Source organism: Pipra filicauda, unplaced genomic scaffold, assembly GCF_003945595.2.
Source record: "Pipra filicauda isolate LSUMZ 115617 unplaced genomic scaffold, ASM394559v2 scaffold451_size532456_pilon, whole genome shotgun sequence".
Taxonomy (NCBI): domain Eukaryota; kingdom Metazoa; phylum Chordata; class Aves; order Passeriformes; family Pipridae; genus Pipra; species Pipra filicauda.
Window position 1 is genome coordinate 157,192 of NW_024104589.1, and position 27,013 is coordinate 184,204.

Sequence of the window (27,013 nt, forward strand, 5' to 3'; positions counted from 1 at the left end):
GGGGTTAAAGTCTTTGAGACTTTGGGTTCTTGTTTCTGAGCAAAGAGAAAGAACTTTTCCCAGCACTTTGAATCATCATCATTAAGGCCCTGTCTCTGCTTAGTGTCCTTGCTGGGAAGAGCATATCCTCCTTGAGCAGATGTCAGGAATGTTCTGGGACACTTGTACTCAGTCCATCCTGGGGCTGACATTCCCTGTGCTGCTCTCTACTGGATAGTCTGCAGGTAGTCACTTGGGTTGTGTAAGGAGAAGGCAGTTGGGAGCACCAAGAAGCCAGGATGCTGTGACAGAAACAGTGAACTCGAGACCCTAAACTGGAAAGCTGAAACAGAGCTGACCCTTTCACATTAGGGGTTCAGAACTGGAAATAACTGGTGGAGCTGATAACGTTCCTCCCATGCACCTCCTGCACAGCACCCGGTGCTCCCTTGTCCATCCTTTCCCCTTGACTCTGTTGGTCTCCGCAAACACGCTCCCGTCTCTGTTTTCCATCAGCCACGGCGCTCCTGCTGCTGCCAGGGAGACAGGATGGCTCGGGCGCCCTGCAGTCACTTGGACAGCTTGGCTCATGCCCGGCCAGGCGCGCCGTGACCCCCGGCATCTGCTCCTCTCACAGGTTTTGGATCCGCACTGACTCCTGCGAGCATTCTGCTCCAGAGCCCCCGTGCTGCTCTGCGAGCTCCAGGCGGGGCAGTGGTGCCGTGGGCCCATCGGGACACCCTGGCACAGGCAGGGTCCCATGGCACCATCAACACAGGGCCATGGACTGGTTCAGCTCCCAGAGCAGAGGCCTGTCCCGGATCCTGACATTCCCAACTTGAATTCTTGCTGAACAGCATTGTCGGCTTTGCTTGATAAATGCCTTGTAGGCTTTCCTTAATGAGCAGTGTGAGGAGCTATGTTTGCAGTCTCTTGAAATGCTGTTTCTGAAAACAAAAATGCCCCTTCTCCATTTTCCTGCTCTCTTTTATTAGTGAAATTTTAAAATTAGCAGGTATTGGGAATTTCTTCAACTTTAAAATTAATCATGTGAAGCTAAAAGAAAATTGGATAAATATGTGGTAATTTCTTGCTGGGTGCATTTTACTTGATGTGTAATGCCTTGCTGTTTAATTCTATTTGTGAAATCAGGCCATAGAGCTTCAGGGCATTCTTCAGCTTCCTTTGTGCCAGTTTTAGTAATGCCTTCCCTTGGTTTATTGATCTGAATTAATCTGTCGTGCACTGCAGTTCGTTTGTGTAGTCTCTAACGTCAGGGTGAGGAGAACGTTAAGGATTTCATCCCAACATTCCGGCCGTCCCGAGCCGCGGGCACGCGCCCGGACAGCAGGGGGCGCCGTCCCGGCCTCCGCGCGGGACGGTGGTCACGTGGCGGTCACGAGGAGGTCACGCGGCCGCGCGCGCCCCCCTTGAAGCGAGGTGCGCGCGGCGAGGCGGGAAGCGCGAGCCCCGACCCGACCGTTAGGCGCGTGAGGGTCCCCTCAGGGGCGAGGCGGGAGGCGCGAGCGCTGCCCCTCAGGCGCGTGAGGGTCCCCTCAGGGGCGAGGCGTGAGCCCCGCACATCCCTTCAGGCTGTTCCCCGAGGCTCCGTCTGGATTTTGTCGGTAAGGAACCTTTACGTGCTGGGGAAGGGAGGGAGCGATTTATCCCTGGAGAGTTACAGCTGTCCCTGGCTTGTTGCGGTAAATGTAATGTGTTCTAGTCTACTATGAATATAGAGGTTAAAAATTAGCTCTTAATTGCTAATGACACATATGTTGTCTGTGCCACAAATTGGTTTCGGAAAGATCACTAGCTTTAAAAATGCTAAGGTTTTATTACAAAACAAGCCAAAAAACGCGGAAAAAAACCCCAAACAAAAACCAAAAACAACAGAAAAAAACCAAGGTTGTAAAAAGAAAACCCAACAACGAATATAAGTTTCCTTTTAAAGCAGTGCATCTGGTTCAAAGTGTCTGGTCTCCTAGGATGCTTCCTTGTAGAATCTGGGGTGTTTAGGAAGTATTGGTTTCTACCTAATGCTGAAAGGAGCAAATGTTTGGAGGTTTTTGATTTTGTTCTGAGTTGGGGGGTTTTTTTGTTGTTTTGTTTTTGTTTGGTTTGGGTTTTTTGTTTGGTTTGGTTTTTTTGTTTGTTTGGGGTTTTTTGTTTGGTTTGCGGTTTTTTGTTTGTTTTGGTTTTGTTTGGTTTTTTGGTTTGCTTCACGTTTGTGTAGTTTTTTGCGACAGAAAAAAGAAACGGAAGGACTGGTTGTTTGGGTGTTCCTGAGTAAATGGAGCAAGTGAATGCTGTAACTGGGGGTAACAAGCTCTTCTGCTGAAGGTTTTTTGAGCAGAGTTGCGGGCGGGAATCCTCGTCCTCCTTCCCCCCCTCAGGCGCGTGAGGGTCCCCTCAGGCGCGCGGCGGGCCCCGCTCATCCCCTCGGGCTGTTCCCCGAGGCTCCGGCTGGATTTTGTCGGTACGAAAGCTGTGCTTGCTGGGGAAGGGAGTGCTTTCCGGCACTTTCGGGTGGTGCTGAGTGGCCTCGGCTGCGGGGTTGGGAGGCCTGGTCTCAGTTTCCTTATTCCTGAATGATGGTGCCATATCCTTCCTGCTGCTCCCAAGATGAGTTTGAGGAAGAAGGGGATTTGCCATACTGGGAAGCAGTGCCCAGCTAGTTTTGGGAAGAGAGGGCCCTCTAAGGGGTTTAGGCTGTGTCTCACAGTGCCAGGCTGGAAGCAGGTCCATGTCTCGCCATCTGGCTGGGAAAAAGATTTGTGTCCTGTGGTTTCAAAGCAGGTGAACTCTGTGCAATATTGTGCTAAGAGGTTTAAGCCACTCCTTCTGAAGTAGCAGGTCTTTTGTACTTTCCTGTTGTGCCCACAGGTTGGTGAGGTTTTGGCTGAAGAGCTTTCCTTCCAACATGTTCTTCAGATATTTCTGTGTTAATAACTGCATTTTTATCTCATTATTTGTCAATTTATCTATATTATTTGTGTAAGAATGCCAGGGAAGTCTTTTCTGCTTTGTGTACTGTTCCAGTGTTAGTTGGTTGTTAGGACTCTGCTATGGTAGTAACTCATAGTAAGTATGTGTAGTAACTCATAAATCCTACATTAGCTCTACTGGGTTTGCCAGTATCTACATAAGAGCTGTGTATGAAACCTACTTAGTGGTTCCTGAAGAAAAGGAGCACTTCATGCATTTTTTTGTTGGTGGATATACAAGTTGTTCAGACTCTTGTTATGTTTTATTTCTTTTATGCTGTGGCTTTATGCCGTTATTGTAGTTGCTCAGGTGGCTGATGGATTAATGCATTAAGTAGATGTCGGGTAACAGAGTGTGTGTGGAGTGCACAGTTACAGCTTCCTGTTCAAGCAGTATTTTGTTTCAAATGTTACCCACAGCTCTACCACAGTCGTGTCTTTGGGTCACTATGTTGGAAACGAGCACAGCAATGCTGCAGATGATGAGCTCACCCAGGTCAGCTGAGCTCAGGTAGTAGGAAAGTACCTGAGGCGACGCACCTGTGAGAGCAGTTTATCCCTGAACATTTACAGCTGCCCCTGGCTAGTTGTGTATGTCTAATGTGTTTTAATCTACTGTGAATGCAAAGGTTACAAATCAGCCCTTAATTGCTAATGACACATATGTTGTCTGTGCCACAACTTGTTTTGAAGAAGATCGATAGCTTTAAAAATGTGAGAACTTCATGTAAAAAGACAAAAAGCAACCAAACCCAGAAAAACCCAAGCTAACCAAACAAAACCCCAAAAAAACAACAGGAAAAAATCAACCCTGTAAAAAAACCCTCAACAATCACCATAACTTCCCCCTCAAAGCAGACCATCTGATCCAAGGTGTCTGTAGTCTCTTAGGATGCTTTCTTTGTACACTCCCAGGTGTTTAAAAAGTATTGTTTTCTGGCTAGCACTGAAAAGAGCAAGTGTTTGGAGTTTGTTGGTTTTGTCTTGATTTTTTTGCTTGTGTGTTTCATGTTTGTGTGGTTTGATGCAACAGACAAAAATCGAAGCACTGGTTGTTTGGGTATTCGTGGGTAAATGGAGCAGGTGGATGTTGTAACAAGCTCTTCTGCTGCAGGTTGGGAAACCAGTTGCACCAGCTCATCAAAGAGCAGGCCTTCAGCTGGAAAGCTTCTTTAAATTTCTCAGTATCCCCCAGAAAAAAATGTTCGGGGTTGGGTAAGGGTTGCATTTTTGGGAAGGGGCTGCAAAATTGCTCCTGTATTGGTAGGGAAGCAGAGGCCTGGGGAGAGAGCAGCATGTTTTGATACTGAGGTTTGGAGAAAGGAAATAATTATGACTTTATCGGTTAAGTGTCAGTCATTCTGTGTCTCACTGTTTTGACAAATTCAATTCTAGTGATTGATGGTAAAAGAGATGAATGTTGGGGGGAGTTGAAGGGAAAATTCTAATGGAGGGAAGCAAGGGGAAAAAAAAAACCTGTCGAAGACAATTTCTGGCATGTAGTCGGGTTCCTGGTGCAGACAGATTGGCTGATGTTGATTGTTGACAGCTTCTGCAGCTTGCTAATTACAACTGTAAAAAATTCAGGTGAATGACAGAAACTTGAAATGTTAATTCTGCTCTTTTTATTTTGCAGCTGCAACTGTTAGTTGGCTCTTGCCGTAATTGATGGACACTGCCAGTTGCTTAGACAGATGGGAATTAATGCTGGTGTTCCCATTAGAACTTGCCATCACAATCGCGTTGGCGTTACTCTCCTGCGCAGAGTTGATGTGTGTAAACCGGTGTGTTTGGAAGGAGCAAGCACAGCTCATACCTGCAGTCCTTCTTTCCAATGTATTGGGGCCGCCGATCCAACACAGAGCAGATGAACTGCTTGCCAGGTTAGTACATGTAAGAACAGGCCCTCTGCTTTTCCTGAGCTTCTGGAAAAGGTTACGTGTTGATAAATATTGGCATACTCATGTGATAGTCTTAAGACTTGTGTGAAGTTGTTCTGATTGTTCCTCATCAGAAATGGCAGCTGTAGTCTTGGCTGGTGTCTCTGAGTTGTAGTCACCTGCACGCCACATGAATTGGAAACTGTAATGCTGATTGAAAGGAAAATGCTAGAGGTAGGGTAAGTAAAGCAGTTAATAAGGTCACGTAATAGGGGAAAGTAGCAGTGGAGTGGGGTTTTACCTAAACAGAGGCATAATCTAGGTGGAAGAAATGATTGGTTACTGACCTGCAAGTGAGCCTGCTTTCTGTGTGGGCGGGAGAGCTGGCTTATGTAGAATCTTGGTCTCTCTGAGTGTGGACTTGCTTCAGCTTTGCAGGGCTGGGTTGCTCAGGAAAAAGTGGCTCAGTTTGTCTCTCTGAGGACTTGGTACTTTCTAGAGGTTCAGCCTGTGGGGGTGAAGCAAGTCAGCACATGCAAAGGGCCACTCGTGTGGCCAGGGAGCTGCAGAAGTGTCAGTACAGGTTGAGGAAGCATTGGCTGCTTTTTGACCAGGAAGGAAAGCTCATAAATTCTGAGGTCTCATAAGCTTGCTTTTTTTCTTTTTTTTGTTTAGCAGCTTACAGAACACTTCACAATGGTAAGGAAAATGCTTCATTCCTTCATGTTCAGAGGAGCGTGGTTCAGCGAGCTGGACTGTCATCCCCGGAGGCGTCTGTGAGCTGTATTCAGAGGTAGGCTGATAGAACACACAGCAGCTCAGCTGGAGGTGCCAGTGTACCTACCTGCTGGTTTGTTGCTTCCACAAAGGGGAGGTCATGCACACACAGCCCCCTCTCCTGCGACCAAATGGGTGCCTCCCTTCAGACCCAGCAGGTCTGCCTGGTCACTCAGACTCAGAGCGGAGGTGTGAGCAGCTGCACAGGGGCCCTTCCCCGGCCCGGCAGCAGAGCTGTGGTGCGCGTAGTTGTGCACTCACATGCAGCACAGGAGATGTTTGACGCTCAAGGTAGGAGCGTGTTGCCCACTGCTATGCCAATTACTGGATATTAATGGCAGGATAGCATGCATATGCCTAAACTGGGAAGCAGAAGGTTAATAGACGAACAGCACCAGAAGATCCCATTTATCAGTTTCTATTTATCTCTCCTTGGGAGGTGGCAGGTTTACAGTAAATACCTTCTGTCCTCCTAATTTCCTAATGATGGGGATAATGATGGAGAATGGTGAAGTCATTAACTGGGACAGCCTCTGTGCATCACTCTGTCAACCACATCTCTCCAAGACCTGCAATGAAAAGTGATAGGCCCCAGCTGTTCACCAGATTCTGTTCCCTTCCCCCCTCCCCATGCTCAGCCCCATTTGCAGGCTTAACAATTAAAAAGAGGGGGGAAAAAGACCCAGAACTGAAAAACAAAAGCCAGTCCCTTTCTCTGCCACAGCAGTGACCGCCCAGTCTGCCCTATGCTTTGGGTGTTGGGCGCACCAGTCCAATCCCATTCCTGTGCTGCCGGTTAAATGCAGTGGTATCCCTGGGTCTGGTGGTGTCACTGGGGCCAGGTGTGCATCACGGGAGGGAGGAGCATGAGTGAAACCTGGAAGGAGATTGTGCTTCTGGGGCAGAGGCACTGCGTTTCCTTGGTAATGTCTCCTGTTCTTGCCTTCTGCTGAAGGACTTGTTAAATGCCTGTAAAAACGGCAGCAATTCTCTGTGTCTGAGTCTGTGTCTTGGGGTACTAATGGATTTTGGAGATTGCAAATGGTGGTGGGACTGTGGAGAGTGGAATGGGTGGGCTCTGGTTCTAGATCTGATTGCTTTAAGGTACAGGTTCCACAGGACAGAAAGGTGTTTCCTGGAAGATGAACCAAAGTTCAAATGAAGATGTACGTGAGTAAATTGTTGCTTTGAAAAGATTGTCTTTTTTCCTGCAATGACATTACTATATTGCTGACTCCAGAGTTTTTTTCACATTTTACATTTGTTTCACATTTGTTCAGTGGCTGTGAATTGATAACTGTTTTTAGAGAGTTAAGAGTGGTTTTACATTTATAACAGCCACGTGTTTATTCAGTGACGGCTTGTAATTATTGCCACCCCGATTTCAAATACTGCATTTCTCTCAGTGAGGTTGGGACCCGCCTCCCTACCCACGGGCATTTGAGTGATGTAATACTTTTACAGTGAGATGTCTTCTTTTTATTTGATTTTTTTAACTGGTGAATTAAAACCATAGCTTTGCCTGTTAGCAAAGCTATAGGCATTGCTGTGGCCTGGAGTACTATATGGCAGAGCCACCCAAGATACCCTGTAGGTTGTGCCTTTTGCTACTGGCTGCCATTTGCTGTTCCTGAGAGTCCAGCCTTCTGCCTGGGCATGTTCTGAAAAGAGAGCCCTGCCTGAAGTAAGGTTTTCCTGTGCATCCACCGTGTGCTGGGCTCATAAAAGAACTCTTGAGCTGTGGGAGCTTTGTGTTAAAAGGGTTCATTAACTTTCAAATGTTTCAATTGAGAAATTTCAGAGCTCTCAGCAATAGACCAGGGTGGCTGGCTCAGCCAAGAGTGTCCCCTGACAGTCAGGTGCAGATGTGATTGCTAGTCACAGCACCGTAAGAAACCTAATAGTGTCCCAGCAAGTGTCATACTTGAGCTGGAGAGGATTAAACCAGATAGCCCGGAGAGGCTGTAAATAATTTTTATTGGGCTTTAAGAGAGAGGGAGACAGAGGAGCCTCTACCTTGTGGCATCCCAGGAATTCTGCCTGCAGGTTTGTAGAGCATGTGCAGTGGTGAAAGAAAGGACTCTGGGACTGGCCTTGTTCTGAAGGAGGTGATTAACTGTTCTGAAATGGTCAGGCCAGGGTAGATCATGGTGGTACAAAGGGGCATTTTTCTGACTAATGTCTCTGCGAATGTGGTGTCTGAGCACAAAGAAATGAGAAATGAAAAGCAATGGAGCAGCTTTCCTGCTTGGGAGGTGTGGTGTTAGCCAGTTAGCTTGTGAGACAAATGGAGAACAAATGTTCCCTAAACACTCCCTTCTTTCTTTTCAAATTCTAGATGCTTTTCTTGGCTGTACAGACCTACAAAGATTTTATTTTTTTAATTTATTATTTATTTATTTATTTATTTCTGCAAAGTGATCTGGTAGCTGCATATTAGGGAGAACCAAGGGATTAGATTTTGGTTAAACACCTCCTGTACCTCTTGGTTAATAACTTTATTTTGTGTTAAATGCCTCACAAATGCTGAGGCTGGGGAAAGGGAGTTACATTTCCTGTGTGATAATGCAGCTCATTCTGCTTATGTTGTTAGGTTGGCACGTGCTCAGGGGCTGATGTTTGACCCCAAGGCTCCTCTCCAGCCTTGGTTTAGACAGGTGAGGAAGTGCCAGTTCACTGGATTCCAGCCACCCCTGGAACAAGCTGCCAGGGGCTCTTTGATGGTTTTGCTGTGTTGTGACCTTTGCTGGGTTGTTTTCCAGTCAGCTGGCCTTGCCTGGCTTCTCCTGAAGACAGACTAGCCAGAGCTCAGTGAAGCCAAGCTTTGTGGATTGCAGCCCTTCCTGTGTTGTTTTGGTTCCCATAGGAGCTCTTAGCTGAAAATTAGAGTATTCTTAGTTGTTAATGTTTTAACTTGCTCTAGTCTGGCTTTTCCAGACCCAGACTAACCCCCATCAGCAGTGTCTATGGCCAGCCTCTCTGCTTTTGACACCTCAAGCCTGACACAAATCAGGCTGAACAGAACGTGGAATATTAAACAGCTGTTGGCTTCTAAATAAGGAAAATCATATTAGTCTCTCTGCAAGCAAATCTGTATGGTAATTTCAGGAAAGCATGAGGTGACTGTTCTCCCTGGGAAGAAAGAGCTGATATATCTTTGCATATCCATAAACTAATCATACGTAAGACTTAAGAGCCTAGCAGGGAGGGAAGTTTTACTTCCCTGAGGAATGTTTGAGGGGGAAAATAAAGGCAGGACAAATTTTCTGTCACTATGGAAATTTGTTTGGGTAGGACAACATCTACGGCACCAAATCCTGAGAAGGATGGATGCTGTTGCAGATAATGCTGGTCCAAGTGAAAGAAGTGCCACTGGAGCATTGTAATATCTATCCAAAATCATTTTTTCAATTATGTGTAACATACAGCAGTGGATGACTTAAAAATTTATCCTATCTGACAGCACAGAGGCAGCAAAAATGTTAGATTGAAGACCATTTTTAAAGGTGCAGGATGTACATGCTGACCCTCTGGCTATCAATGGTTTAAAGGAAATGAGAGCGGCTGTTGGCAGGGAGCATTTAGCTCTCTGCAACTTGCCTGACTATTTCTGGCTCTGGCTGATACAGCCCCAGCTTCCAGAGTGAGTGTAGCAGTGTGTATCTGCAGGACAGGATGGATCAACCTAATGCTTTATGCAGACCCTGGCTCCCAGAAACTTTATCAAAAAGGAAGCTATTAAGTGTGTTTTCTTGGAGTAACTAAATTCTCTGTCTCTGCTGGGTGAGGTACTAAGGTTAAGGTTAAGTAGGAGGTACATCCTCTAAGTGGTAGTGCTTACAGGAGCTGCTCCGTACTGCTCAAATATGGCAGAATTCATTGATGGCTGTGGATAAATTTGAAATAAATGCAGGGGACTCTTATTCTTCCCTGCCTCTGATGCCAGGGAATATTGCCCTGGCATGTGCAAAATACTACTGCTGTGAAGATAAGATGATGGCTGTTTTAAGAAGAGGCAGCTAGGTATCCAGTGCATACTACTGACTGTTTTGGCTCAAAAGGAGTGTCCAGTGCTGCATTTGCCGTGGCACTAGGGTGTATTAAGGGAATCCCAAGAGCTATAGAGAGCCCCAGGCATCCCCCACTTCTCTCTCCCGAAAGAGAACTGTTGTGATTTGTCTTGGTATGAAGGAACCTCCCACTCACTGATCTCAGAACCCCCCCAGTGTGAATCTGCCTCTGTTGTATTGCCTCCTGAAAATCCTTAAAATTAACTTAGGGTAGTGAGCTGAGCTTTCTCTAAGTTGTATTTAATTTGGAATTTTTACCTTTGGTGTGATACTTTCCTTACTCTGTCTTTGCTCCTGCTAACAAAGGAAACCTCTGCACTTCTGTCCTGCTCCTGTTTTTCAGCTAAACCATCTGTGACAGAGAGCTCAAAGCTTAATGGACTGAGCATGCAGTGTCTTTGGGGGTAACTGCTCTAAGAAATGGGCAGCACTGTGGTGCAGAGCTATGCTTGCCTATTCTTCCGGCTCTCACATCATGGACTGAATGCTCACATACTCCATCAGCTGCCGTTGGCTTGACTGCTTACACAGGCTAAATGTAAAGCCCCCAGTGAACATTTCTGTCACTTTTCCTGTTCTGGCTACTGTGCTTAATCAAAGAGCTGGAAGGAAAGCTCTCATTAGAGAGGCTTTCTCAGTCGTACAGAAGCCTCTGCTTCGCTAATCAAGGTTTTAGAGAGCTCTTGCTTCTGGTTGGGGTTGGTCTGCTTGACCTGATCTAGGCCTGAGGCAGAATGAAGCGAGAGCAGACTTAAAATAAATGATGTTTGAGCAAACACCATGGCTGGAGGTGAATGGGGTTGTGTTCTGCAAGGCTGCCGCTCGGAGACTCAAGAGTTTCCTGCTGTAGCAGCAGACTCGTGGAATGTGCTGTGACTGTAGAGGTGGTGGGAACCTGTAGGTGAAAGTGGGAGTCTGCATGGGGTGAATTGATAATTTTCTGTCTGTTGCTACTGCTTGCATGTACAGCAGTGAGAGTCCAGGCCCTTGCTATCAGGCATTGCAGGAAACAAGAGTGCAAGGCAACTCGTGCTGCAGAGCCTGCAGTCTGAGTAGAGAAAGTAGATAAGTGCTGGGGAAAAAAGTGTAAGGGGCAGAGCTGAGGACAGCTCCCCTGTTCAGCTGTTGCACTGACCTCAGCCCAAGAGACGTGTGGAAAAACTAATGTTTATCTGAGAAGGGAGCATAGAAGAAATTTCTGTGGGAGATAGCTAATGCATCAGTAGTGCCTCAGGCTCTTAAGCCTGTGTAACAGTGTAGCCTAGTCCATTTTGTATATTTTATAGACTCTGAATTTTATTATCATTTTCTGTGTAGTACGCAAGTTTGCGATCCTCAAAGTTGCCACCTGAGGATGTGTGAGCAAGTGAAATTATTCTGAGGGACTTGTGTTAAATTATGTCAATATTACTTATGGTCTAAACTGTTAGTGTTCTGGAGAAGAAGTTGTGTGATGGAGGACCTGAAATAGAACATTAGCTCTTTAAGGATGCAGGAACTGTTTATTCCTCTATGGTCAGTGACTTGAGTAAATCACACATGACCAGGGTTCCTCTGTTGTGGGCCAGAGGCAGTGTTCTTAATGCAGAGCAGGATGTGAAGCTGCCAGATTTGCTTTGGGGGACGGTGGCTAGTAGGTGGGTGTGCATTGGTGTGCCGAGTGGTGAAGGTGCAGAAGGACAGGAACCTCAAGGTCATGTGTTCAGCTGGTGCTTCTGAAAGCCAACATGCATGCCAAGCCAAGTGTCAGAGCGGAGGTTTCAAGCTGTGGAGTTGCCTCCTGCAGCTTTTTTCGGTTGCAAAGGATTACGCTGTGCTTGAAAGAGAGATGGAGTGAGCAGCTGCTGGTGGTTGGGAAATGTTGATCCTGGTTCCTGGGCAGCAAGGCTTCCTGCCAGCTGAGCAGGCTCTAGCATTGGAAGCAGCATCTGTGGTCATGTGGCAGGGTCCTCATTTCCTATGGAAAAGGAAATGGACTGGCTGCCAAGTGCTTGGAATTAGTAATAAGCTGCCCAGAGAAGAGATGCAATGAGTGCAGGTCGCTTAGTGAGCAGGGTAAGATGGAATCCATTTCCAAATGGAGATGGAGTGAAGGAGAAAGGGAGGAAGGGTCAGTGACGTGTTCATCGGACGTTGGCCAAATTCCCATACAGCATTCCTTGGTGGGCAGGCTGTGTCAGACATGTCTCAGTAGGTCTGGCCTGTCGAGAGTCAGTGCGGAGACGAAGGGACAGATGGGGAAAGGAGACAGGATATAATGGAATGTACATGATGTCACCCAAGGGACATGTTAACTGAGTTTCTTTGTTACCAATTTGATGGTGTATTAGTGCCTGACCTTGCAGCGGGGATTTGGACCTTCCTTCCCTCGCTCGTTTTCCTTTGCTGTTTGCTTTTTATCTTCTTGAAGAGCAATAAAGATGCTGAGCTCCAGAGAGCTCCTGTGGGAATTGAACTCTTCAGACACAGCATTGCTCTGGAAAGAGAGATGGAGGAAGTTGTGAGAGTAAGAATGAGAAGAGGTTTGTCATGAAAGCTTGGGCAAGGAGCTGAAATCATTGAAACAGTACAACTGGTAACAGGACGGGGTAGTTGCCTTACTCATGTGTCAGAATCTTCCCATGCCACAACAGATTCCAAATATATGACAAAACTGCTGAACAGTGAAGGATTCTCTGTCATATGTCTGCTGTCTGTCTTCTACCTACGGAGGGGACAGGAACCTTTGTTTTGGTGGCAGAGGATTCTCGGACGAGCTGCCTGCGCTGATCTGTATGGATGACTTTGTCTGCTGGAGATGAAGGTGTGGCTGAGCAGCGAGGCAGCTGGGAGGGCTCTGGGGAGCAGAGTGCGGGTTTGCAGACAGGTCTGACTTGAGTGATGGCTTGTCAGGCCTTGAGGAGTCTGGATGAGTGCCTGGAATAGAAACCCTTGGAGACTTACTGAACACAGAAAAGCCACCCGTAGCTCAGGTGGTCCCAGAGCTGCACGTTGTTAGGGACTGGGTGTGCATTCTGAATGAATATCCCCGTAGGCTTGCTTTATTCTTGTACCCTTGGAAGGTGCCTGCTGCTGGCCTCCATCACAGCCTGCTGGAATGGGTCATTCTTTGGTGTGAGCCACAACAGATCTTCTTCTGAAAGAAGCTACTGCAGAAATGCTTTAAGACAAAGGGAACTCTGAACGCTTGCAAGATACATCCATGACTTCTTACTGATTTGGCTAAATTTTGCTGGCTCACTGGTTGTTGAAAGCAAGCAGAGGAAGTTCTCTGGTCTTTGGGGTTTGGAGAAGGGGGGCAAATGAGTGTTTTCCTCTGACTTAGGAGGATCCTGGGCCCTTTTGCAGTGGTAATCAGGCTGACCTCTGCAAGACAGAGCAGGATATTGGAGTTGGTGGATGACTCTGGGAGTATGCAGAAGTTTGTAAAGATATCAGAGCTAATGATGAATGACATGTGCCATGTTCTGATTCCCTACACGACTCTGGCAAGCACGATTCAATACTTTGTTCTTACATTGTGGTTATGGCTTTGTCATCAGCCTTGCAGTGGTCTGACACTGCTCACCTTTCTGCTAAGACCTGCCTTTTCCCTAGAACAAACTATTTGTAGCCCCACGAGCCACAGAGGAGGAGGTGTGGCCTGGTCTGTCCATAGAGTAATAGACATAATGTAGTACTTTGTGGATGACGTGGGTGTAATGGCTGCAGCTTGGCTTGGTTCTTGTTACTTGAGCACTTCTTTATGTGAGCTTCCAGACCCTGGCAACCTCTGAGGAGCAGGCTGTATTCATCATGGCTGTGGGAAGATGAGGAAGCCATGGACAGTTCTGGGTTGGTCTAGACAAAGCTGCCATTGTTAGTTCTCATTGTTTTTCTCATGTCTGCGTGAGACTTTTGTACCTGGAGTAGGACTTGTTCTGTCCCTTGTCTGTGAAAACTTGTGTTCACTCCACCCCTGTGGTGCTGTCAAGCCAGCAAAAGAGTATGTGATGGTTTTATGTCGTGCAGCCAGCGGGAAGGAAAATAGTGTCTGAAATGACAGGCATTAAGTCCAATAAGGAGGAGACATTCATCATGGATGTGGAGTCATATTTTCTGTCACCTGAGACTGTGAAAAGGTACTCGTGGTAAAGCTTACTTAAAATACGTTTAGTGTTCTGTCTTGGTTTGAGACAATTCGGAGGAGGTGGAGATGTCAGACAGAAGTGTCCTTCTTTGGATTCAGTGCCCCTGGTTTTCTCCAATACAGAGAGACTGAATATGTGCAAATTAAGTGAAAAAACAACTCTTTACCAAGAAGAGTGTCAACAATAATACTGATGAAACTGGGCTAAGCCAACTAGTGAGGAGAAACCTCCCAAGTCCCTGCCCACTGGACCAAAATAGGATGGTGGCTGGCCTCCCCCCACCTGGAAAACCTGGCAGGAACGGCTGGAGAATCAGCGCTGGAGTGAGGCTGCAGCACTGGCACAGGCAGTCAGAGCAGGGCTACGGACCCCCCGGGCAACTGGAAGGACCCACGAGACACCTGCTGAATCCAGTGATGAGACTCAGACGCTGCAACCTCGGTGCTCGTTGGTCAGAATGGTGGCTGCAGTCTCGTCAAAGTGGTGGTCGCAATCCAGATCTGTCGAGGTGAAGGCAGAGGTCCTGTGTAGTGAGGGAAGAAGACCCCTGATGATGAGTGAAGTCCGAGTGTGGTCTTGTATTGGGCTCAGGCTGAGTGGGGAACGCCTCTGGTACCTCTCGTGGGACAAGGAGTTCTTCACTGGATGATGTAATACCTGTGTTGTGGGATATTTCAGAAGTCTTCGGCACCTTCTATGATGTTACAACTGTCTGTTACCTCAGGACAGGTGGATCCATTATGGCCATCAACAGAGATGAATATCTTTAGGCTCTGTGTGTGTGTGTGTGTGTGTGAATTGTCCTGGTGCTTCCCAGAGGGGAGTTACCACAGATGAGTCATTTGTGCAAGTACAAGGAAACAACACCCAGCTCAAAGCCTGAGGTGGCAGGTGTGCATGCCCTCAACACCTGGATTGTCTGAGTCATCAGCATTTCAGTCTTTCACACTTTTGGATACATTCTTAGCATAGTAGTACCACTCCTGTCTTAAGTTCCTGCCACAGTTTAAATTAGTAGACGTATCTAGGGAAAAGGGAAAAGGTGTGTACCAGAATCTTTGTGTTACCCAGGACAGTGTTCCTAGAGACATTTGGGGTTTCTTTCTTCAGCTGAAGATCTCTGTATTACCAAGGTACACTGGAATTTAACCTATTGTTAAGAGCAATCAGCTAATGCTAAACCTTGCTTATTTAAATAACTATATATACTGAAAGTGAAGGTGTGTAGTAAATTATGGAAAGCTTCAAGAGGGAACCTGACCAAGGTTGTACACAAGTAACAAAATGTAGAAAATAACTAATGAAATAGGAAAAAAAAGGATTGCCTAAATATCATCATCTGGGCTAAGATGTTTTTCTTTGGATATTTTTTAGTTGCTATTTCAGTTTACTGGACTGTGATGAGTATAGTGGGTATGGTAGAAGATGAATGCTGAGTCTGAGATGGAAAAGAGAATGTTTAAATAGAAGACATGTTTAATTAAAGAAAAATACCTAAGAAACTCCAGTGTTTCCTAGAGGCCCAGAATGTGAGATTCAGCATAGGAGTTAAAATCCTGATCCATGTCAAAACCTGGAGTTATTTTTCTGTAGAAGAATGTTCAGCCCATCTATATCTGGAGGTTACTGAGGTTGGGGAAAAAAAGGTGAGGATCAAAACTCTGAGCTGGATCTAAATGTGCCCCAGGCAGAGCAGTCATTGGCTTCTGTACATCTCACAGGGAGATAGGGCTTGACAGGGAGATAAGGTTCTGACCTGGCCCATCCTTAGTTTTCCCGTGTACTCTGTGATGAGGTAAAGCAGCCCTGCTGGAGCAGAGCCCATGTATTGGTCGGGAGTTTCCAGCTCCCCATGATTGCCTTCGGAGCTCTACACAGCTGAGTTTGCATCATCATAAATGAAACTCCTGCTGAGGTCAAAGGGCAGGAGTTCATCTATAAATGAACATTTCTCAACCTCTAGTTATACGTTGGACCTTTGAGATCAGCTCTAACAAGCGTACTGCAAACAGTGGATTAGTTTGTTGCATGCCACTGGGAAATTAAATGTGTCTTCCAAGTTCTTGTCACTTAAAATTTGCTGTGACATTTACTGCGTTTGACAAAATGCAGGAAAGAGGTTCCAATTAACCAGGACATCAAACAGTGTGAATGGTGCAGTTTATTTTGGAGGCATGATATTCAGAAAGGTCAGTCTCTCAGTCAGCTGACCTCGGCCATTTGTAGTGTTGGCTATGGCTAATGAGCGCTCTGCTCAGTCCGTAATGGGGGCTTTATGCAGGGAAAATCCAGATAATAGATGTGTGGGGAAACTAGCTCTGTCTGATGGCTGTGCACTGGGGAGGGGGTTTGCGAAAACTCTAACATAGGAGAAAAAAGGAGCCTGAATCCAGTGTTAAAAGCTAGGAGCATCTTCACAGTCAGTCCCCTTTCACCTAAGTGGAAATTGTTACTGTCTCAGTGCTTCTGCTCAGGCTTGTGAACTGCCAGAGCTGTATGTAACAGGATGGTGATTTCAACTTGGAGCAGGGTAGTATTTCCTTGGAAAAGGTAAATGGAAGCATATTGCTGCATCAACATGATGCACTCACTGTTGACAAAAGCTTGAAGGGAAAGTGGCCAAGTCTCACGATAGACCAATGTTCTTCAGCTCCTTTAAATGTTGGTATCAGTCAGTTGCAAATAACTCATGACTTGTACCACAATTCATGGCACCTGCTAGCCCTTTATGTGGGCTTGTTCCAGCATTAGTATTGGGCTGTAGTATTTCTGTATGTCTGAAAACAGACATTTGGGCTGAGCTTCCATAAATGATGCTGGATTTATACCAAGTTCACCCTCAGGAAACAGTTAACATGTAACTGGCCAATAACATTCCCTTTCTGCTCAAAGTTTTGGGTGTTCGGGTTTAAAATGTGTCATTTTCCTATGTCACAACAAGGCCATGTTTCACAAAAATTTTTAAATGCACTCTACTCAAGTTCCTCTGTTAAGTGAAACCTGGCAGGGCAGTACTGGTTGGCAAGTGAAAACTCTTGGAGATGGTCTCTCTTAGTCCACCCTGGTCTTGGATAAGTGCTTGGGAATGCCCATTTGGAGGAAATGAAAAATAATTTAGTATGCTACTGGGATCTTTCTGAACTTCACTTAAGACGTAAGGATGAACATGTTCTTTGCTAAGTATTCCTGCTTCTTAATACTGTATTTGTTTTCCTTCTTTGAACTTAGCTCCCTGTATCCACAGTTTCAGAGGGTGTTCAGGACTTGCAATTCAAGTACCTGGAATATACTGTGCTATGAGCTAGGCATCCTTTAGGCAGCAGGATTTACCTTATCCACTTTCCACTGGGCTCTATTGAATTCAGTGGAAGTGGGACTCCAGCTTCCACTGGCACTGGGAGAGGGAATGGTGAGAGTAAGAGGACTTGGACTGTTTTAAGTTGGTGGCAGTGGGGTCACGGGCCAGAGCAATAATAAGATAGTTGGCTTGAGTGTCTGGGAGAAAATAAAAACAAGAACTTGGAATGGTGGAGTCTGATACTGTCAGGCTTTTAGCTGAAACAGGCTTCCTGAGGCACAGTGTGAAAGAAATAATTTCTTGAATTAAATAGAACTCCCTTCATACTGAAGTCATAGCAACCAAATGACCTCACACTGCAACTTTACTCCCCCCTCCTTTTAGTTGTTTCTTTACTTTCCTACAATATGTTATTCTTGTTGTTTGGAATCATGGGGAGGAGGGAGAGAGGGGAAACCAACCTGTGTAAAAATTAGCTTTGAGTTATTCCATCTGTGGACTCTTAATTTTGTCATGAAAACAGAGAAGCCTGGCAGGAAGCAAGCTTGTGACTGGCTCCATGTATCCTCTTGTCTGGAGCTGGGTAAGGAAGTGTGGCATTTAGAATGAAATCAAAAGCTTCATTTCTGGAACTCTGAGTGTTTGCCCAATTCTTTGACCATCTGTTTTTGTTGACAACCACCTCTTTGTGTTGTGCCAAAGTTATTTTGGCTTTTATAATCCGTAGATATGTGTGTGTACATGGTGGTGTGGTTGTGTGTGTCTGCATGTGGATCATTGGGGCGCTGCTGACTGGGTCAGACTGTGGGAAGTAGGATGTTGAAAGGCAGGTATTTTGTGAGGATACAATTACAGTGACTAATCCTGGCTTCTCTGAGACGCTTGAGTCCTGTCTGTGTTGTTATCCTGTCTAAAAGCTGCCACCTTCCAGTGGCTGCCCTTAAGTGGTTCTGGTTGCATCACAGGGATTTGGAGTATGCAAGTACCTGCCTCAGAAATCACTGCTGGGATGAACAATCCTGATGGAGAGCCCAGCAGCTGACTGAAGGTGGATAGCAGATGGCTCTGTGGTGCTAGAGCAGGGGCCTGTGTGATGGTGCTGGCATGGAGGTGCTCAACCACCTTAGCCTCTCTGGGGCTGCACTTCTCTTGCATTCTTGGTATCAGTTATAGGGTAATTATTCATTCCCTTTATCATTTGAGTGCTGATTTTATCCACTATCAATATGGATTGGAGATACACTGAGCAGCTGATATTCGGAACTCCATCATGGAAATTCAGAAGCATGTGGAAATTCAGCCTTAAAATCTAGCAGGAGACTCTTGGTTGAACATGTTTGTGTTTTTGAACCTGTGTTTTCTCTACTTAAAATGTCTTTGTTTTCTTCTGAAAGCCATGCAGAGAAATGGAGCATTTTTGTGCTGCTTTCCACATAGTGAGTTTTTTCAGCAGTGCCTTCCAAACTGTTGTTGGCATGAGGGTAGGCTGGACTGATGTCTATAGCCCGTGACAGCAGCAAAACGAGGCTAACAAATACCCTTCCAAGGATGCAGCGTGACAGCTTCATCCATCCCGCTGCATTTGCATCGGGAGTGTGGAATGGCTGCGTGTCATGGGCCACTGCCACTGCACACAGTCATTTATTTAATAACTCGTGCACAGGCATTTAAGGGGAGCCCGCAACACATCATTGTAGGGGAGACAAATAAGAAGTTAAGAGATGGCAGCTTTCAGAGAAGTCTGGTTTGTGCTATTCAATCACCATGACGTCAAATGTTCAGCAATGCCTCAGGTGTAAAGCAGATGGAGTTTTTGTGGATGGTGGCAAAGGCATGGGCTGTGGTTTGGTGCAGGGGCTTCGCTTTGTTTTCCTCTGTGATGAGTTTGAGGGTGGCCTTTTCCCAAGATAAACTTATTCCCTTGAAATATAAAGCATTAGAGTTAATTATGTAGCTTGCACTAGATGTTTCTGGCATGTGAACCAGGTAGATTAGACCTGCTTCAGATCTGGATGATTACTTATTTTTCCCTAGAGCTTTGTTAATACATGCAGAATTGAGTATCTTTGTTAGTCAAGATTTTCCAGAAATGCCAAGTGCTGCAATTTCATCCTGGGGAGAACTGATGTAAAGTGGAGTGCCTTGAAATCCACCTTCTTAAATATTTATCTAGATAGAAAAATGGAGAAAATGAAACACCTGGAATAGGTAGTCACTTCTGAAAATCTGTTCATAAGCATAAAGGAAAATCCTTCTGTCATTTTAGACACATTTTGAGGGATTACCTTTTACTCCTGTGCTTCCATGTACAAATGAGGTGTCTGAGGTCAGTGGGACTTGTTGGCTGTACAAATGCCTCTGGTGAGTGCTGGTGCAGTTGGGAACAGGGATGTTACTTCACAAACAAAATTGGAAATACAATAAGGAGGCCAGGACTGAATTCAGATGGGGACAGTATGTTATGCTGATAAAAAGGAACAGTGGAAGTTATGTTGATATGTAAACAGAGACTTTTTCTGTGAAAAATAGAAGGCAGGTTTTTAAACTATAGAGCCCAGATGTGAAACTCGTAAACCCTGTGCAAGCACTTAAAATAGACATTTTTCACTGCAGTGGGAATGAAGTATTCTTCATTTTTCTCATTGGTGGGAGCCCAATTTTAACAGCATAAAAAAGGTTTCATGTTGTCTACTCTAAGTCATCAGAGTAACTAGAGAGGAACACTAGAGGTTGTCGGTGTCCCTTAGCATCAGCAGTGCTGAAGCTCTTGGAGTGTTTTCCTCACAACCAGGCCAGTTCTGACCCTTCAGTTCTTGTTTGCAGAACTCATTGTGTGCACGAAGTGTCTCCTGGGTTGCTTTGCTTAGTAACAGTTAAGAATAAAGGGCCTCAGAAGTGAAAAAGCATTTCTGTTGTCAAAGGCCTGGCGAAAGAGATGTTTGAAAAATAAAAACCACCAAGGGCAGAAGCTGCACAGAAGAGTAGAAAAAAGGCTCAAGCAAGAGGGATGACTATTCTGTTGTGTTAATTATCACTGACCTAGCACCCTGTATTTCCTGTGTTGATATTGTTACTTGATATTGTACTGTGAGTACGGGATGGCTGTAGAGGTTACAACTACCTGCTTGGTAGGTGAGCGAGTGGTTCAGTCTTGCCCAGAAACTGGAGTAGCTCAGCAGCTGTTTTGTGTGTGCAGCTGGATCAGAGATTTGGGAGAGAAGGGGGAGCTCTGGAGCCAGGTGTGGGGGGAAGGTCACTTGTCTGTGTGTGTCAGACACCTAAGCTGGGTTCTGCTGTTGCCACAAGTTGGCATGTTACTGGAAGATCCACGTGTGGGCTGATCTATGGTGTCCCCTGTGTCTGCAGTCACATGCTTGGGCTGCTTAGAAATGCTGAGGGGAAGGAAAACGTGTTTGGAGGATTGGCCACCTGTGCCCTGTCCATACCCGGAATACACAGGAAAAAATGAGAGAATGTTCTGCAGCTCCGGAAACCAATATCGAGGCATTACTCAAGCTATCTCTTGGTACAAATTGATGCCACCTCTTGGATTTTGGTGGCGTATCATCCATGAAAACAGGCAGAGACGGTGTCTGGGAAGGCGTGTAGCAAGAACAGAATGTTTCAGTTCCATGTAGTTCTGTGGTGCCGTTACCTGGTCGTCTTTAGGGAAGACTGATATTTTAATATCGGTCTTTAATAACTATTAATAACTTTAATAATGCTTTCCAAAGGAGTTAAAAGTGCAGAAAATTCTGCTTTGAAAAAATGGTGGGCTGAAAGGCCTCTTGAGCTTCTAGCTATAGTTCTTGGGTTTTATCAGTCTATTTGATGCATCCTTTGTCACTAAGGAAGTATTGGAGACTGTTGGTATTCTGTCTGGAAAGATTGTTTTGGTTAGCACAAATCCTGCTTGGCATCTGCTAAATGCTTGGTGGTATATTGAAGAGATGGAATGTTAATCAAGGAAGTTAATCCAAACCTCAGTTTCTTCGAGAAGAAAAGGAATTACACTAGTGTGTGATGACCTGGCTAATTTTGATGAGAATTTTACATTACAACAATCTGATCTTGTTAATGTGGTTTTTTTCTCTAACTTTTAAACTGGATTTAGGCTAGATTGAGTTGTAGCAGGTCAAATTACAGCAGCATCGAAAGACAAAAACCTATGTGTCTTCTTCGACTGCATAAGTGCCATGAATGGAGAAACCCCCATTTACTCTGTCAGTTCTAAAAATAATGTGTAAGACAGGAGAAAGCAGAGGAACAAATGATTTTAGGGGAAGCCACACAAACCCTGTCTCTAAACTTCAAACCTGCTCATGAGGCATTCTGGGTTTCTGTGTTGGTTAACAGCCTGATTGGCAGTGTCTGATTTGGTAGGGTTCTACTTCTAAAAAAAGCCTGTCCATTTATGTCAGTGGGACATGGCGCATTGTGGTTTAAATGCACTTTCCTTAACTCTAAAGCAGTTAAAACAGTTTGAGGTGGAACACTAGTTTTGCAGTGATGAAATGAAAAAAACAGACCAGAAAGGAATATTTGAGCGTGTGGATAAATAGAAATGCTCTTTTGTTTCCTTTTTTTTGTGCTTCTGAATGTTGTAGATGAGTATGGGAAAAATGCTAGATTTCTGTGATGTGCTCATGCTCCACATCCCTCGAATCCATCTGTGGCTGCAGAGCTGTTGCCACACACGGGCTCTGTGTACTGCATATTTTGCAAACAGCTACACCTACTCGTAGGCAGCACGAGGTATTGGGGCTGGGGTTGCCAGGCTGCTGGATGTGCTCAGAGCCTGCCTGTCCTGAAACTGCATCTTTCAAACCTGACTCACTGCTTTGGCTGAGCGCTGGCATCACAAAAACCTGCGATATGGGGCCATGGGTAGCTCTCTGTGTGTGAATGGAAAATTTAATGGGGAAGGGTTAACGAAGTCGCAAGGCAAGCACCAGTGAAACTGCAGCTTTTTCTGTGAGCGCGGGTGTGTGTGGGAGTGGATGAAGGCAGGTGTAAACTGTGCTTGGAGAAATCAGAACTCTGCGTCTATGCCATGTCCTGTCGGAATATTTGTCTGGTTCATTTTGGCTTCCCCCCCCATGGATGTGTTGTAAGAATAACTGTGTTCCCCATCCACCCTCTCTCCTCTTCTCTTCCCCACCCCCCCACAAGCTGGAGGGCCAGAAGGTGGGGTGGTACCTCAGGATAATGGTAGCAGAAGGCAAAGGAGGCAGACAGCTGGCAAGTTCTGCCCCAATATGCTTCTCTGAAAGAGGCAAGGAAAATGCAGAAGATGTGATGCCTGAATGGCTCACTTTGCAGCAAAAGGGAAGATTAAAAGTAAAATTAGTTAACATCTTGCTCATTTCAAACCACCACACGCCAGCTTTTTACTCCCTCCCCCAGCCATTTATCTGTGGCTTTATTTTCTGAGGGCAGAAGCGAAAAGTCCCTGGGAGTCCTGGGGCTTTGCAGAAATCCATGTGGTGAGCAGCACTGCGAAAAGACTGAGCTCTCCAGGTAGCCCTCCTAGCTCTGTAATCTGTATGAGCCCAGCCAGCTGCAGCAGACAGGCAGCCACAGGCCTCTGCCAGGAGCTTCTCTGTTCACTGTACTGACACACAACAGTATGTGAGTGTGCAAAGGCAGAGGATGGGGGCAGAGGCCCCTGGAAAGGTTCAGTCTGAGAAAGGAGCTCCTAAGGGAATCTAGGACTTTAGATGTGTTGAGTAGGGGAGATGCTGCTGTTCTCTGTAGCTGCTAAAGGGGAGGGTGTAGAGAAGGCAGAGCTGGATGCTCCTGGAGGTGAATTGTGAGAGGGACAAGTGGAAAACAGAAAATCCCAGCTGAAGGAAGGGGAAAATTAATTCCCTGGGAGCGTGGTGAGATATTTGAACGGGGACCTGGAGTGATGCTGGGATCTGCATTCCCATAAGTGGTCAAAGCTTAAATGAGTAATAGGTTACCCTAAAAGGTTTTTGTTTCACTAGCTGCCACTTCTTTGGACAGTCTGACCAATACACCCCTTACTGGCAGGTAGCTCAAGGTGGATGGTGGGCTGGGAATGCTTGTACTGCTGGGAACAGTGCTGTGATTCAGGACAGCATTTCCTTGTGCCTGTAGTGTAGGGGACGGGTCCAAGTTATCTGAGGGTCCAATGTCTTGTTGTGTGGGCAGCTGCTTTTTGAAGAGGTTTCTGTTTCAGCTAAGCAAAACTCTGGAAAGTTGTGGTGGTTGGTTTCACATAATGCTGTTGAAGCAAGGACCTGGGCCCTCGGTGAAGCAGATGGCAGCATGTTGAGCAGTGGCGAGCAGAGACTGGATATTCACTGTAGACCCTTCTAGCAGCAGCACTAAGGGCTTTGTTCTGCCACCTGAGTTTCCCAAGTACTCCTGTGAAGCTTGCTGCACCTGTGAGTTAAGACTGGAACAGTGGATATTTGGCTCTGAGTGGTTACTGGTCACCACCAGAGTCTGCAAAGCGATGGAGAGGAGTAGGGGAAGCGGTCATGTGAATCCTTCCATCTCCACTGGAAGTAGTGACTAACCAGTCTTAAACGGGTATAAAACACTTCTTCTGTATCAGCATAGTAAAAGTACAGCTAAATGATCATGGAATTATTGTACAAACACATCATTTTTAGTACAGTTGTGTAGTTGAGGATGATTCGGTTACTGTTGTTTAATTGGACAGAAACAGATAGATGTCAGTGCAGGGTGCTTTTGAAAATTCCTCTGTTACAAACACCCTAAGTCCACATATCAGCGCTTTCAGTGCAAATCAGCGAAACTAGCACTTTGGAATTGGGAAAAGCAGCTTCCAAAAGCTGTTTGCTTAATGCTCATGGCAGGCTCCTGAACTATTTGCTCTGGGTTGTTGCTGCAGATTGGCTTCTGTTCCAGCTGGAATGGAGCTCTGATCCAGCATCATAATTCTCGCACTGGACCAGAGTACTGTGGGAAAGACAACAAACAGGGAAGTTAATTTGTTTGCTGATTTTGAGGCCCAGGTCTCTGAGGTGTTTGTCATTGTAGCAAGGCCTTTATGTGTCAGAGGTGATGGTGCTCCTTTATGTCAGCCTGATTTGTGATGTAGTCTGCACTTCCCATGCTTGTGGCTCTGTGTGCTTTGGGCTCCTAAGCAGAGTTGATAGCTAGGGGCTCTTGTCCTTAAACTTTCACCTGCAGCACTAGTTCAGTAAGTGCTATTCTCTTTCTGAATCTCATTTAAATAAGCCAGGCCCAAATGATTGCTGGCACTAGGGAATACCTGAGACACCTTTAGTGAGGCTTCCCTCACTAAAGGTCCGCCTTTTCTGAGTAGGCAGGACTTTAATGCCCTGGGCTGTGTCCTTGTGTCATTTCACTGGAAATGTTCAAGTCTTCCATCCCTGTTGTTAAGGCCTTGTGGCTGTTTTGGTAATGACTCAGGTTATGTATCTCAGGTTACTGTAAGCAGTTGGGTTTCCCTGAGGTGTTTACATGGTTGTTGTGACATCAGCATGAGTAAAAGAAAAGGCTTGTGTCACCTGCAGGCTACTCGATGTAGCAGAGGTGGCTCTAGAGTGCCAAGTTCCTCTGTTACATGCATGTATCTTTCATGTATATTTGCCTGCATGTCTCTAATGGGGTGGGGAAAAAAAGTACAGTAATGATAGGAAGTTTAGTGCTGCATGGAGTTAATTGCTTCTAATCAGTGCTTATGTCCGTCTGGCTTTATGGGAGGCAACAAACCTTCATGTGATGTGCTCGTTAGCCATCCTGTAAATCACAGGGTTGCTCTGGCATCTCGCATATTGTACTCCTGTTAGTGGGCTTCGTTTCCATGTAGCCGTGAATGAAGAGTGGTAGGCACTGGGATGGGGATAGATTTGAGTCTCCACTTAGGAATGCACCAGGGAATGACCCTTTTAAGCTCCCTTGTAACAATTTGTAAGTGGAAGTTGTTTCCGAGTTGGCCACTTAAACCTTGATGAGGGAGTTCCCTGGCTATGTCAAGAGCAAACTTAGTGTCAGGAGCTGCTTTCCCAGCAGATGGGAGAACACTGGTCAGGGATGTGTGGTCATTGCTGTTGGTACACAGTGTGAAAGTGCGGTCACTTGTCCTGGTGGCATCTCTGTGGGGCACCCGATCCTTAAAAATAATAGCCTTAAAAATTTAATTCAAAGGACTTTCTCCTTTCTGTCAAAATAAGCCAGTTGTATCAAAGAACAATTTCTGTTCTTTCGATGTCTTGATAAGAAATAAATAGTGCTAGTAAGGGGTGCTGGCTCCTCTATTCCAGGACAAAGTTAAATAATGCCCTGGAGAACCTGCCTTGTGCAGCTGCCGAGGTGCCCTGTCCCCAGGCGTGGCGGAGCACTGCCAGGCTCCGTACGTTCTGTGGTGTAATGGATGGGTGTGGGGTGATGAATGGCATGTGCCTGGGCACCCCATTAGAGCTCAGGCACTGCAGGAAGATTAATTGGGTCCGATTGTGCCAGCATCTTTCAGGGCTCAACATATTGGAGGTCCGTCTATCCATCTTCTGCACCAGCCTACATAGCACTGTGTGCTTGAGTCAAGGAACATACTGGCGAGTTAGAGTTGTGTGCAGATAGATGGGGGCCGTGGCTGGCTGCTGCAGCCTCTGCAACCTGGGCACTGCGGGTTCAACACAGATGGAAAGAGAGTCTATAGGAGTGTTTGTTTTGGATAGAAACTGCTGCTACATTCCTTGTTATTGTTAGTGTTTTCCCTTAAATCTTTCAAATCCCAGCACTCTCACCAGGTGGCAGCCTCCAGCATGCCAAACTGGGAGCCTAGGGATGTGGGAATCTGAGTCTGGCTGGCAAATCAGGGCAGGAAGAAGGGAGGGGGGGAAACCCCTAATCCAGTATTTGCTTCTGGAGTTTTTAAATGTTCAGATTTTTGGAAGCTTTTCAGAAGCTGCCACCAGGACAATGAGCAATGCGCTGATTTTTTTAAAAATTTTTGAAATGCTATGGGAAACTATTACCTTCCTGTGACTGTAGAAGTCAATGGAAATAGCACAAGTGTACATGGCCTGTAACTTGTGAATCTCCACTGAGAAGTGGAGACTTGAGACTGAAGGCAGGGAGAACTCTGCTAGTTCCTTCAGCAAGAAATCTGTGGATGGAGAATTGTGGCTTGGGTGGGGACGGGGTGGTCAGGTATGCTGGAGACAGTGAAAATCTGGGAGAGCAAAAGTGCTTACCAGGAATAGATTTGATACAAAATGTCACAAGAGAGAGGAGGCTGAGGGTAGGGCACAGGGAACCCACTGCTTGGATAATAGCCGGGGAGGAAGGTAATCTAGTTACTAACCAGGGATAATTCCAGGGGTGTGGAGATATTAAGGAAGTGACAGTGCATTTTATTCTACATCCCTCATGGGCCTAGCTGTATCCTAATAATTGATTTGCTGCCAAAAACTCTGCATGGATAGTTTGCTCAGGTATCAGCTCTGATTCCGTGGCTGATCTGGCATTGCTTAGAGCCTCAGCAACAGAAATAAAGCAGAAGGCAGGAATTCTAAATCCAGATCTTATCTCCTGCATTGGATGTATGGGAAGCCACCAGATTGGTAAGGCTCTAGTAGACTGCACAGGAGCTGGGGTGTGGTGAGGTGGGGCTGAAGCTGGTTTTAGAAGCCCCAGTTGCTCCCAGCTGAATGTTTTAAAAATCAAATTCTTTGATAGGGACTGAAGGACAGCTGTGGGAGGACCTGCACGTACTTCAGGATGGGAGAGGGAAGACAGCAGGAGGCTTTAGGAGTATATTCCTTGTTCTTGTGCCTCTGCACCTGTCTCCTGGGTAGCTGGACAGTTTGTTTTTATGACAGCAAAATTCCACGTAGGCCTAAAGAAAATGCAAGTATCTGGATTGGTG

General features: G+C 45.9%; 1 long non-coding RNA gene across 2 annotated transcripts in view; it reads left to right on the forward strand.

The window, feature by feature from the left end:
• The window catches only part of LOC113983075, a 230,161-nt gene that overhangs the window by 42,912 nt on the left and 160,236 nt on the right, over positions 1-27,013 (forward strand). Inside the window, exons 1-3 of one of the 2 annotated variants that reach the window (XR_005565293.1) lie at positions 1,478-1,604; positions 4,603-4,849; positions 5,522-5,639. This is a non-coding gene — a long non-coding RNA (uncharacterized LOC113983075). Of the gene's footprint in view, positions 1-1,477; positions 1,605-4,602; positions 4,850-5,521; positions 5,640-27,013 lie in introns of those variants that run through there. The other variant, XR_005565292.1, reaches the window with a different exon arrangement.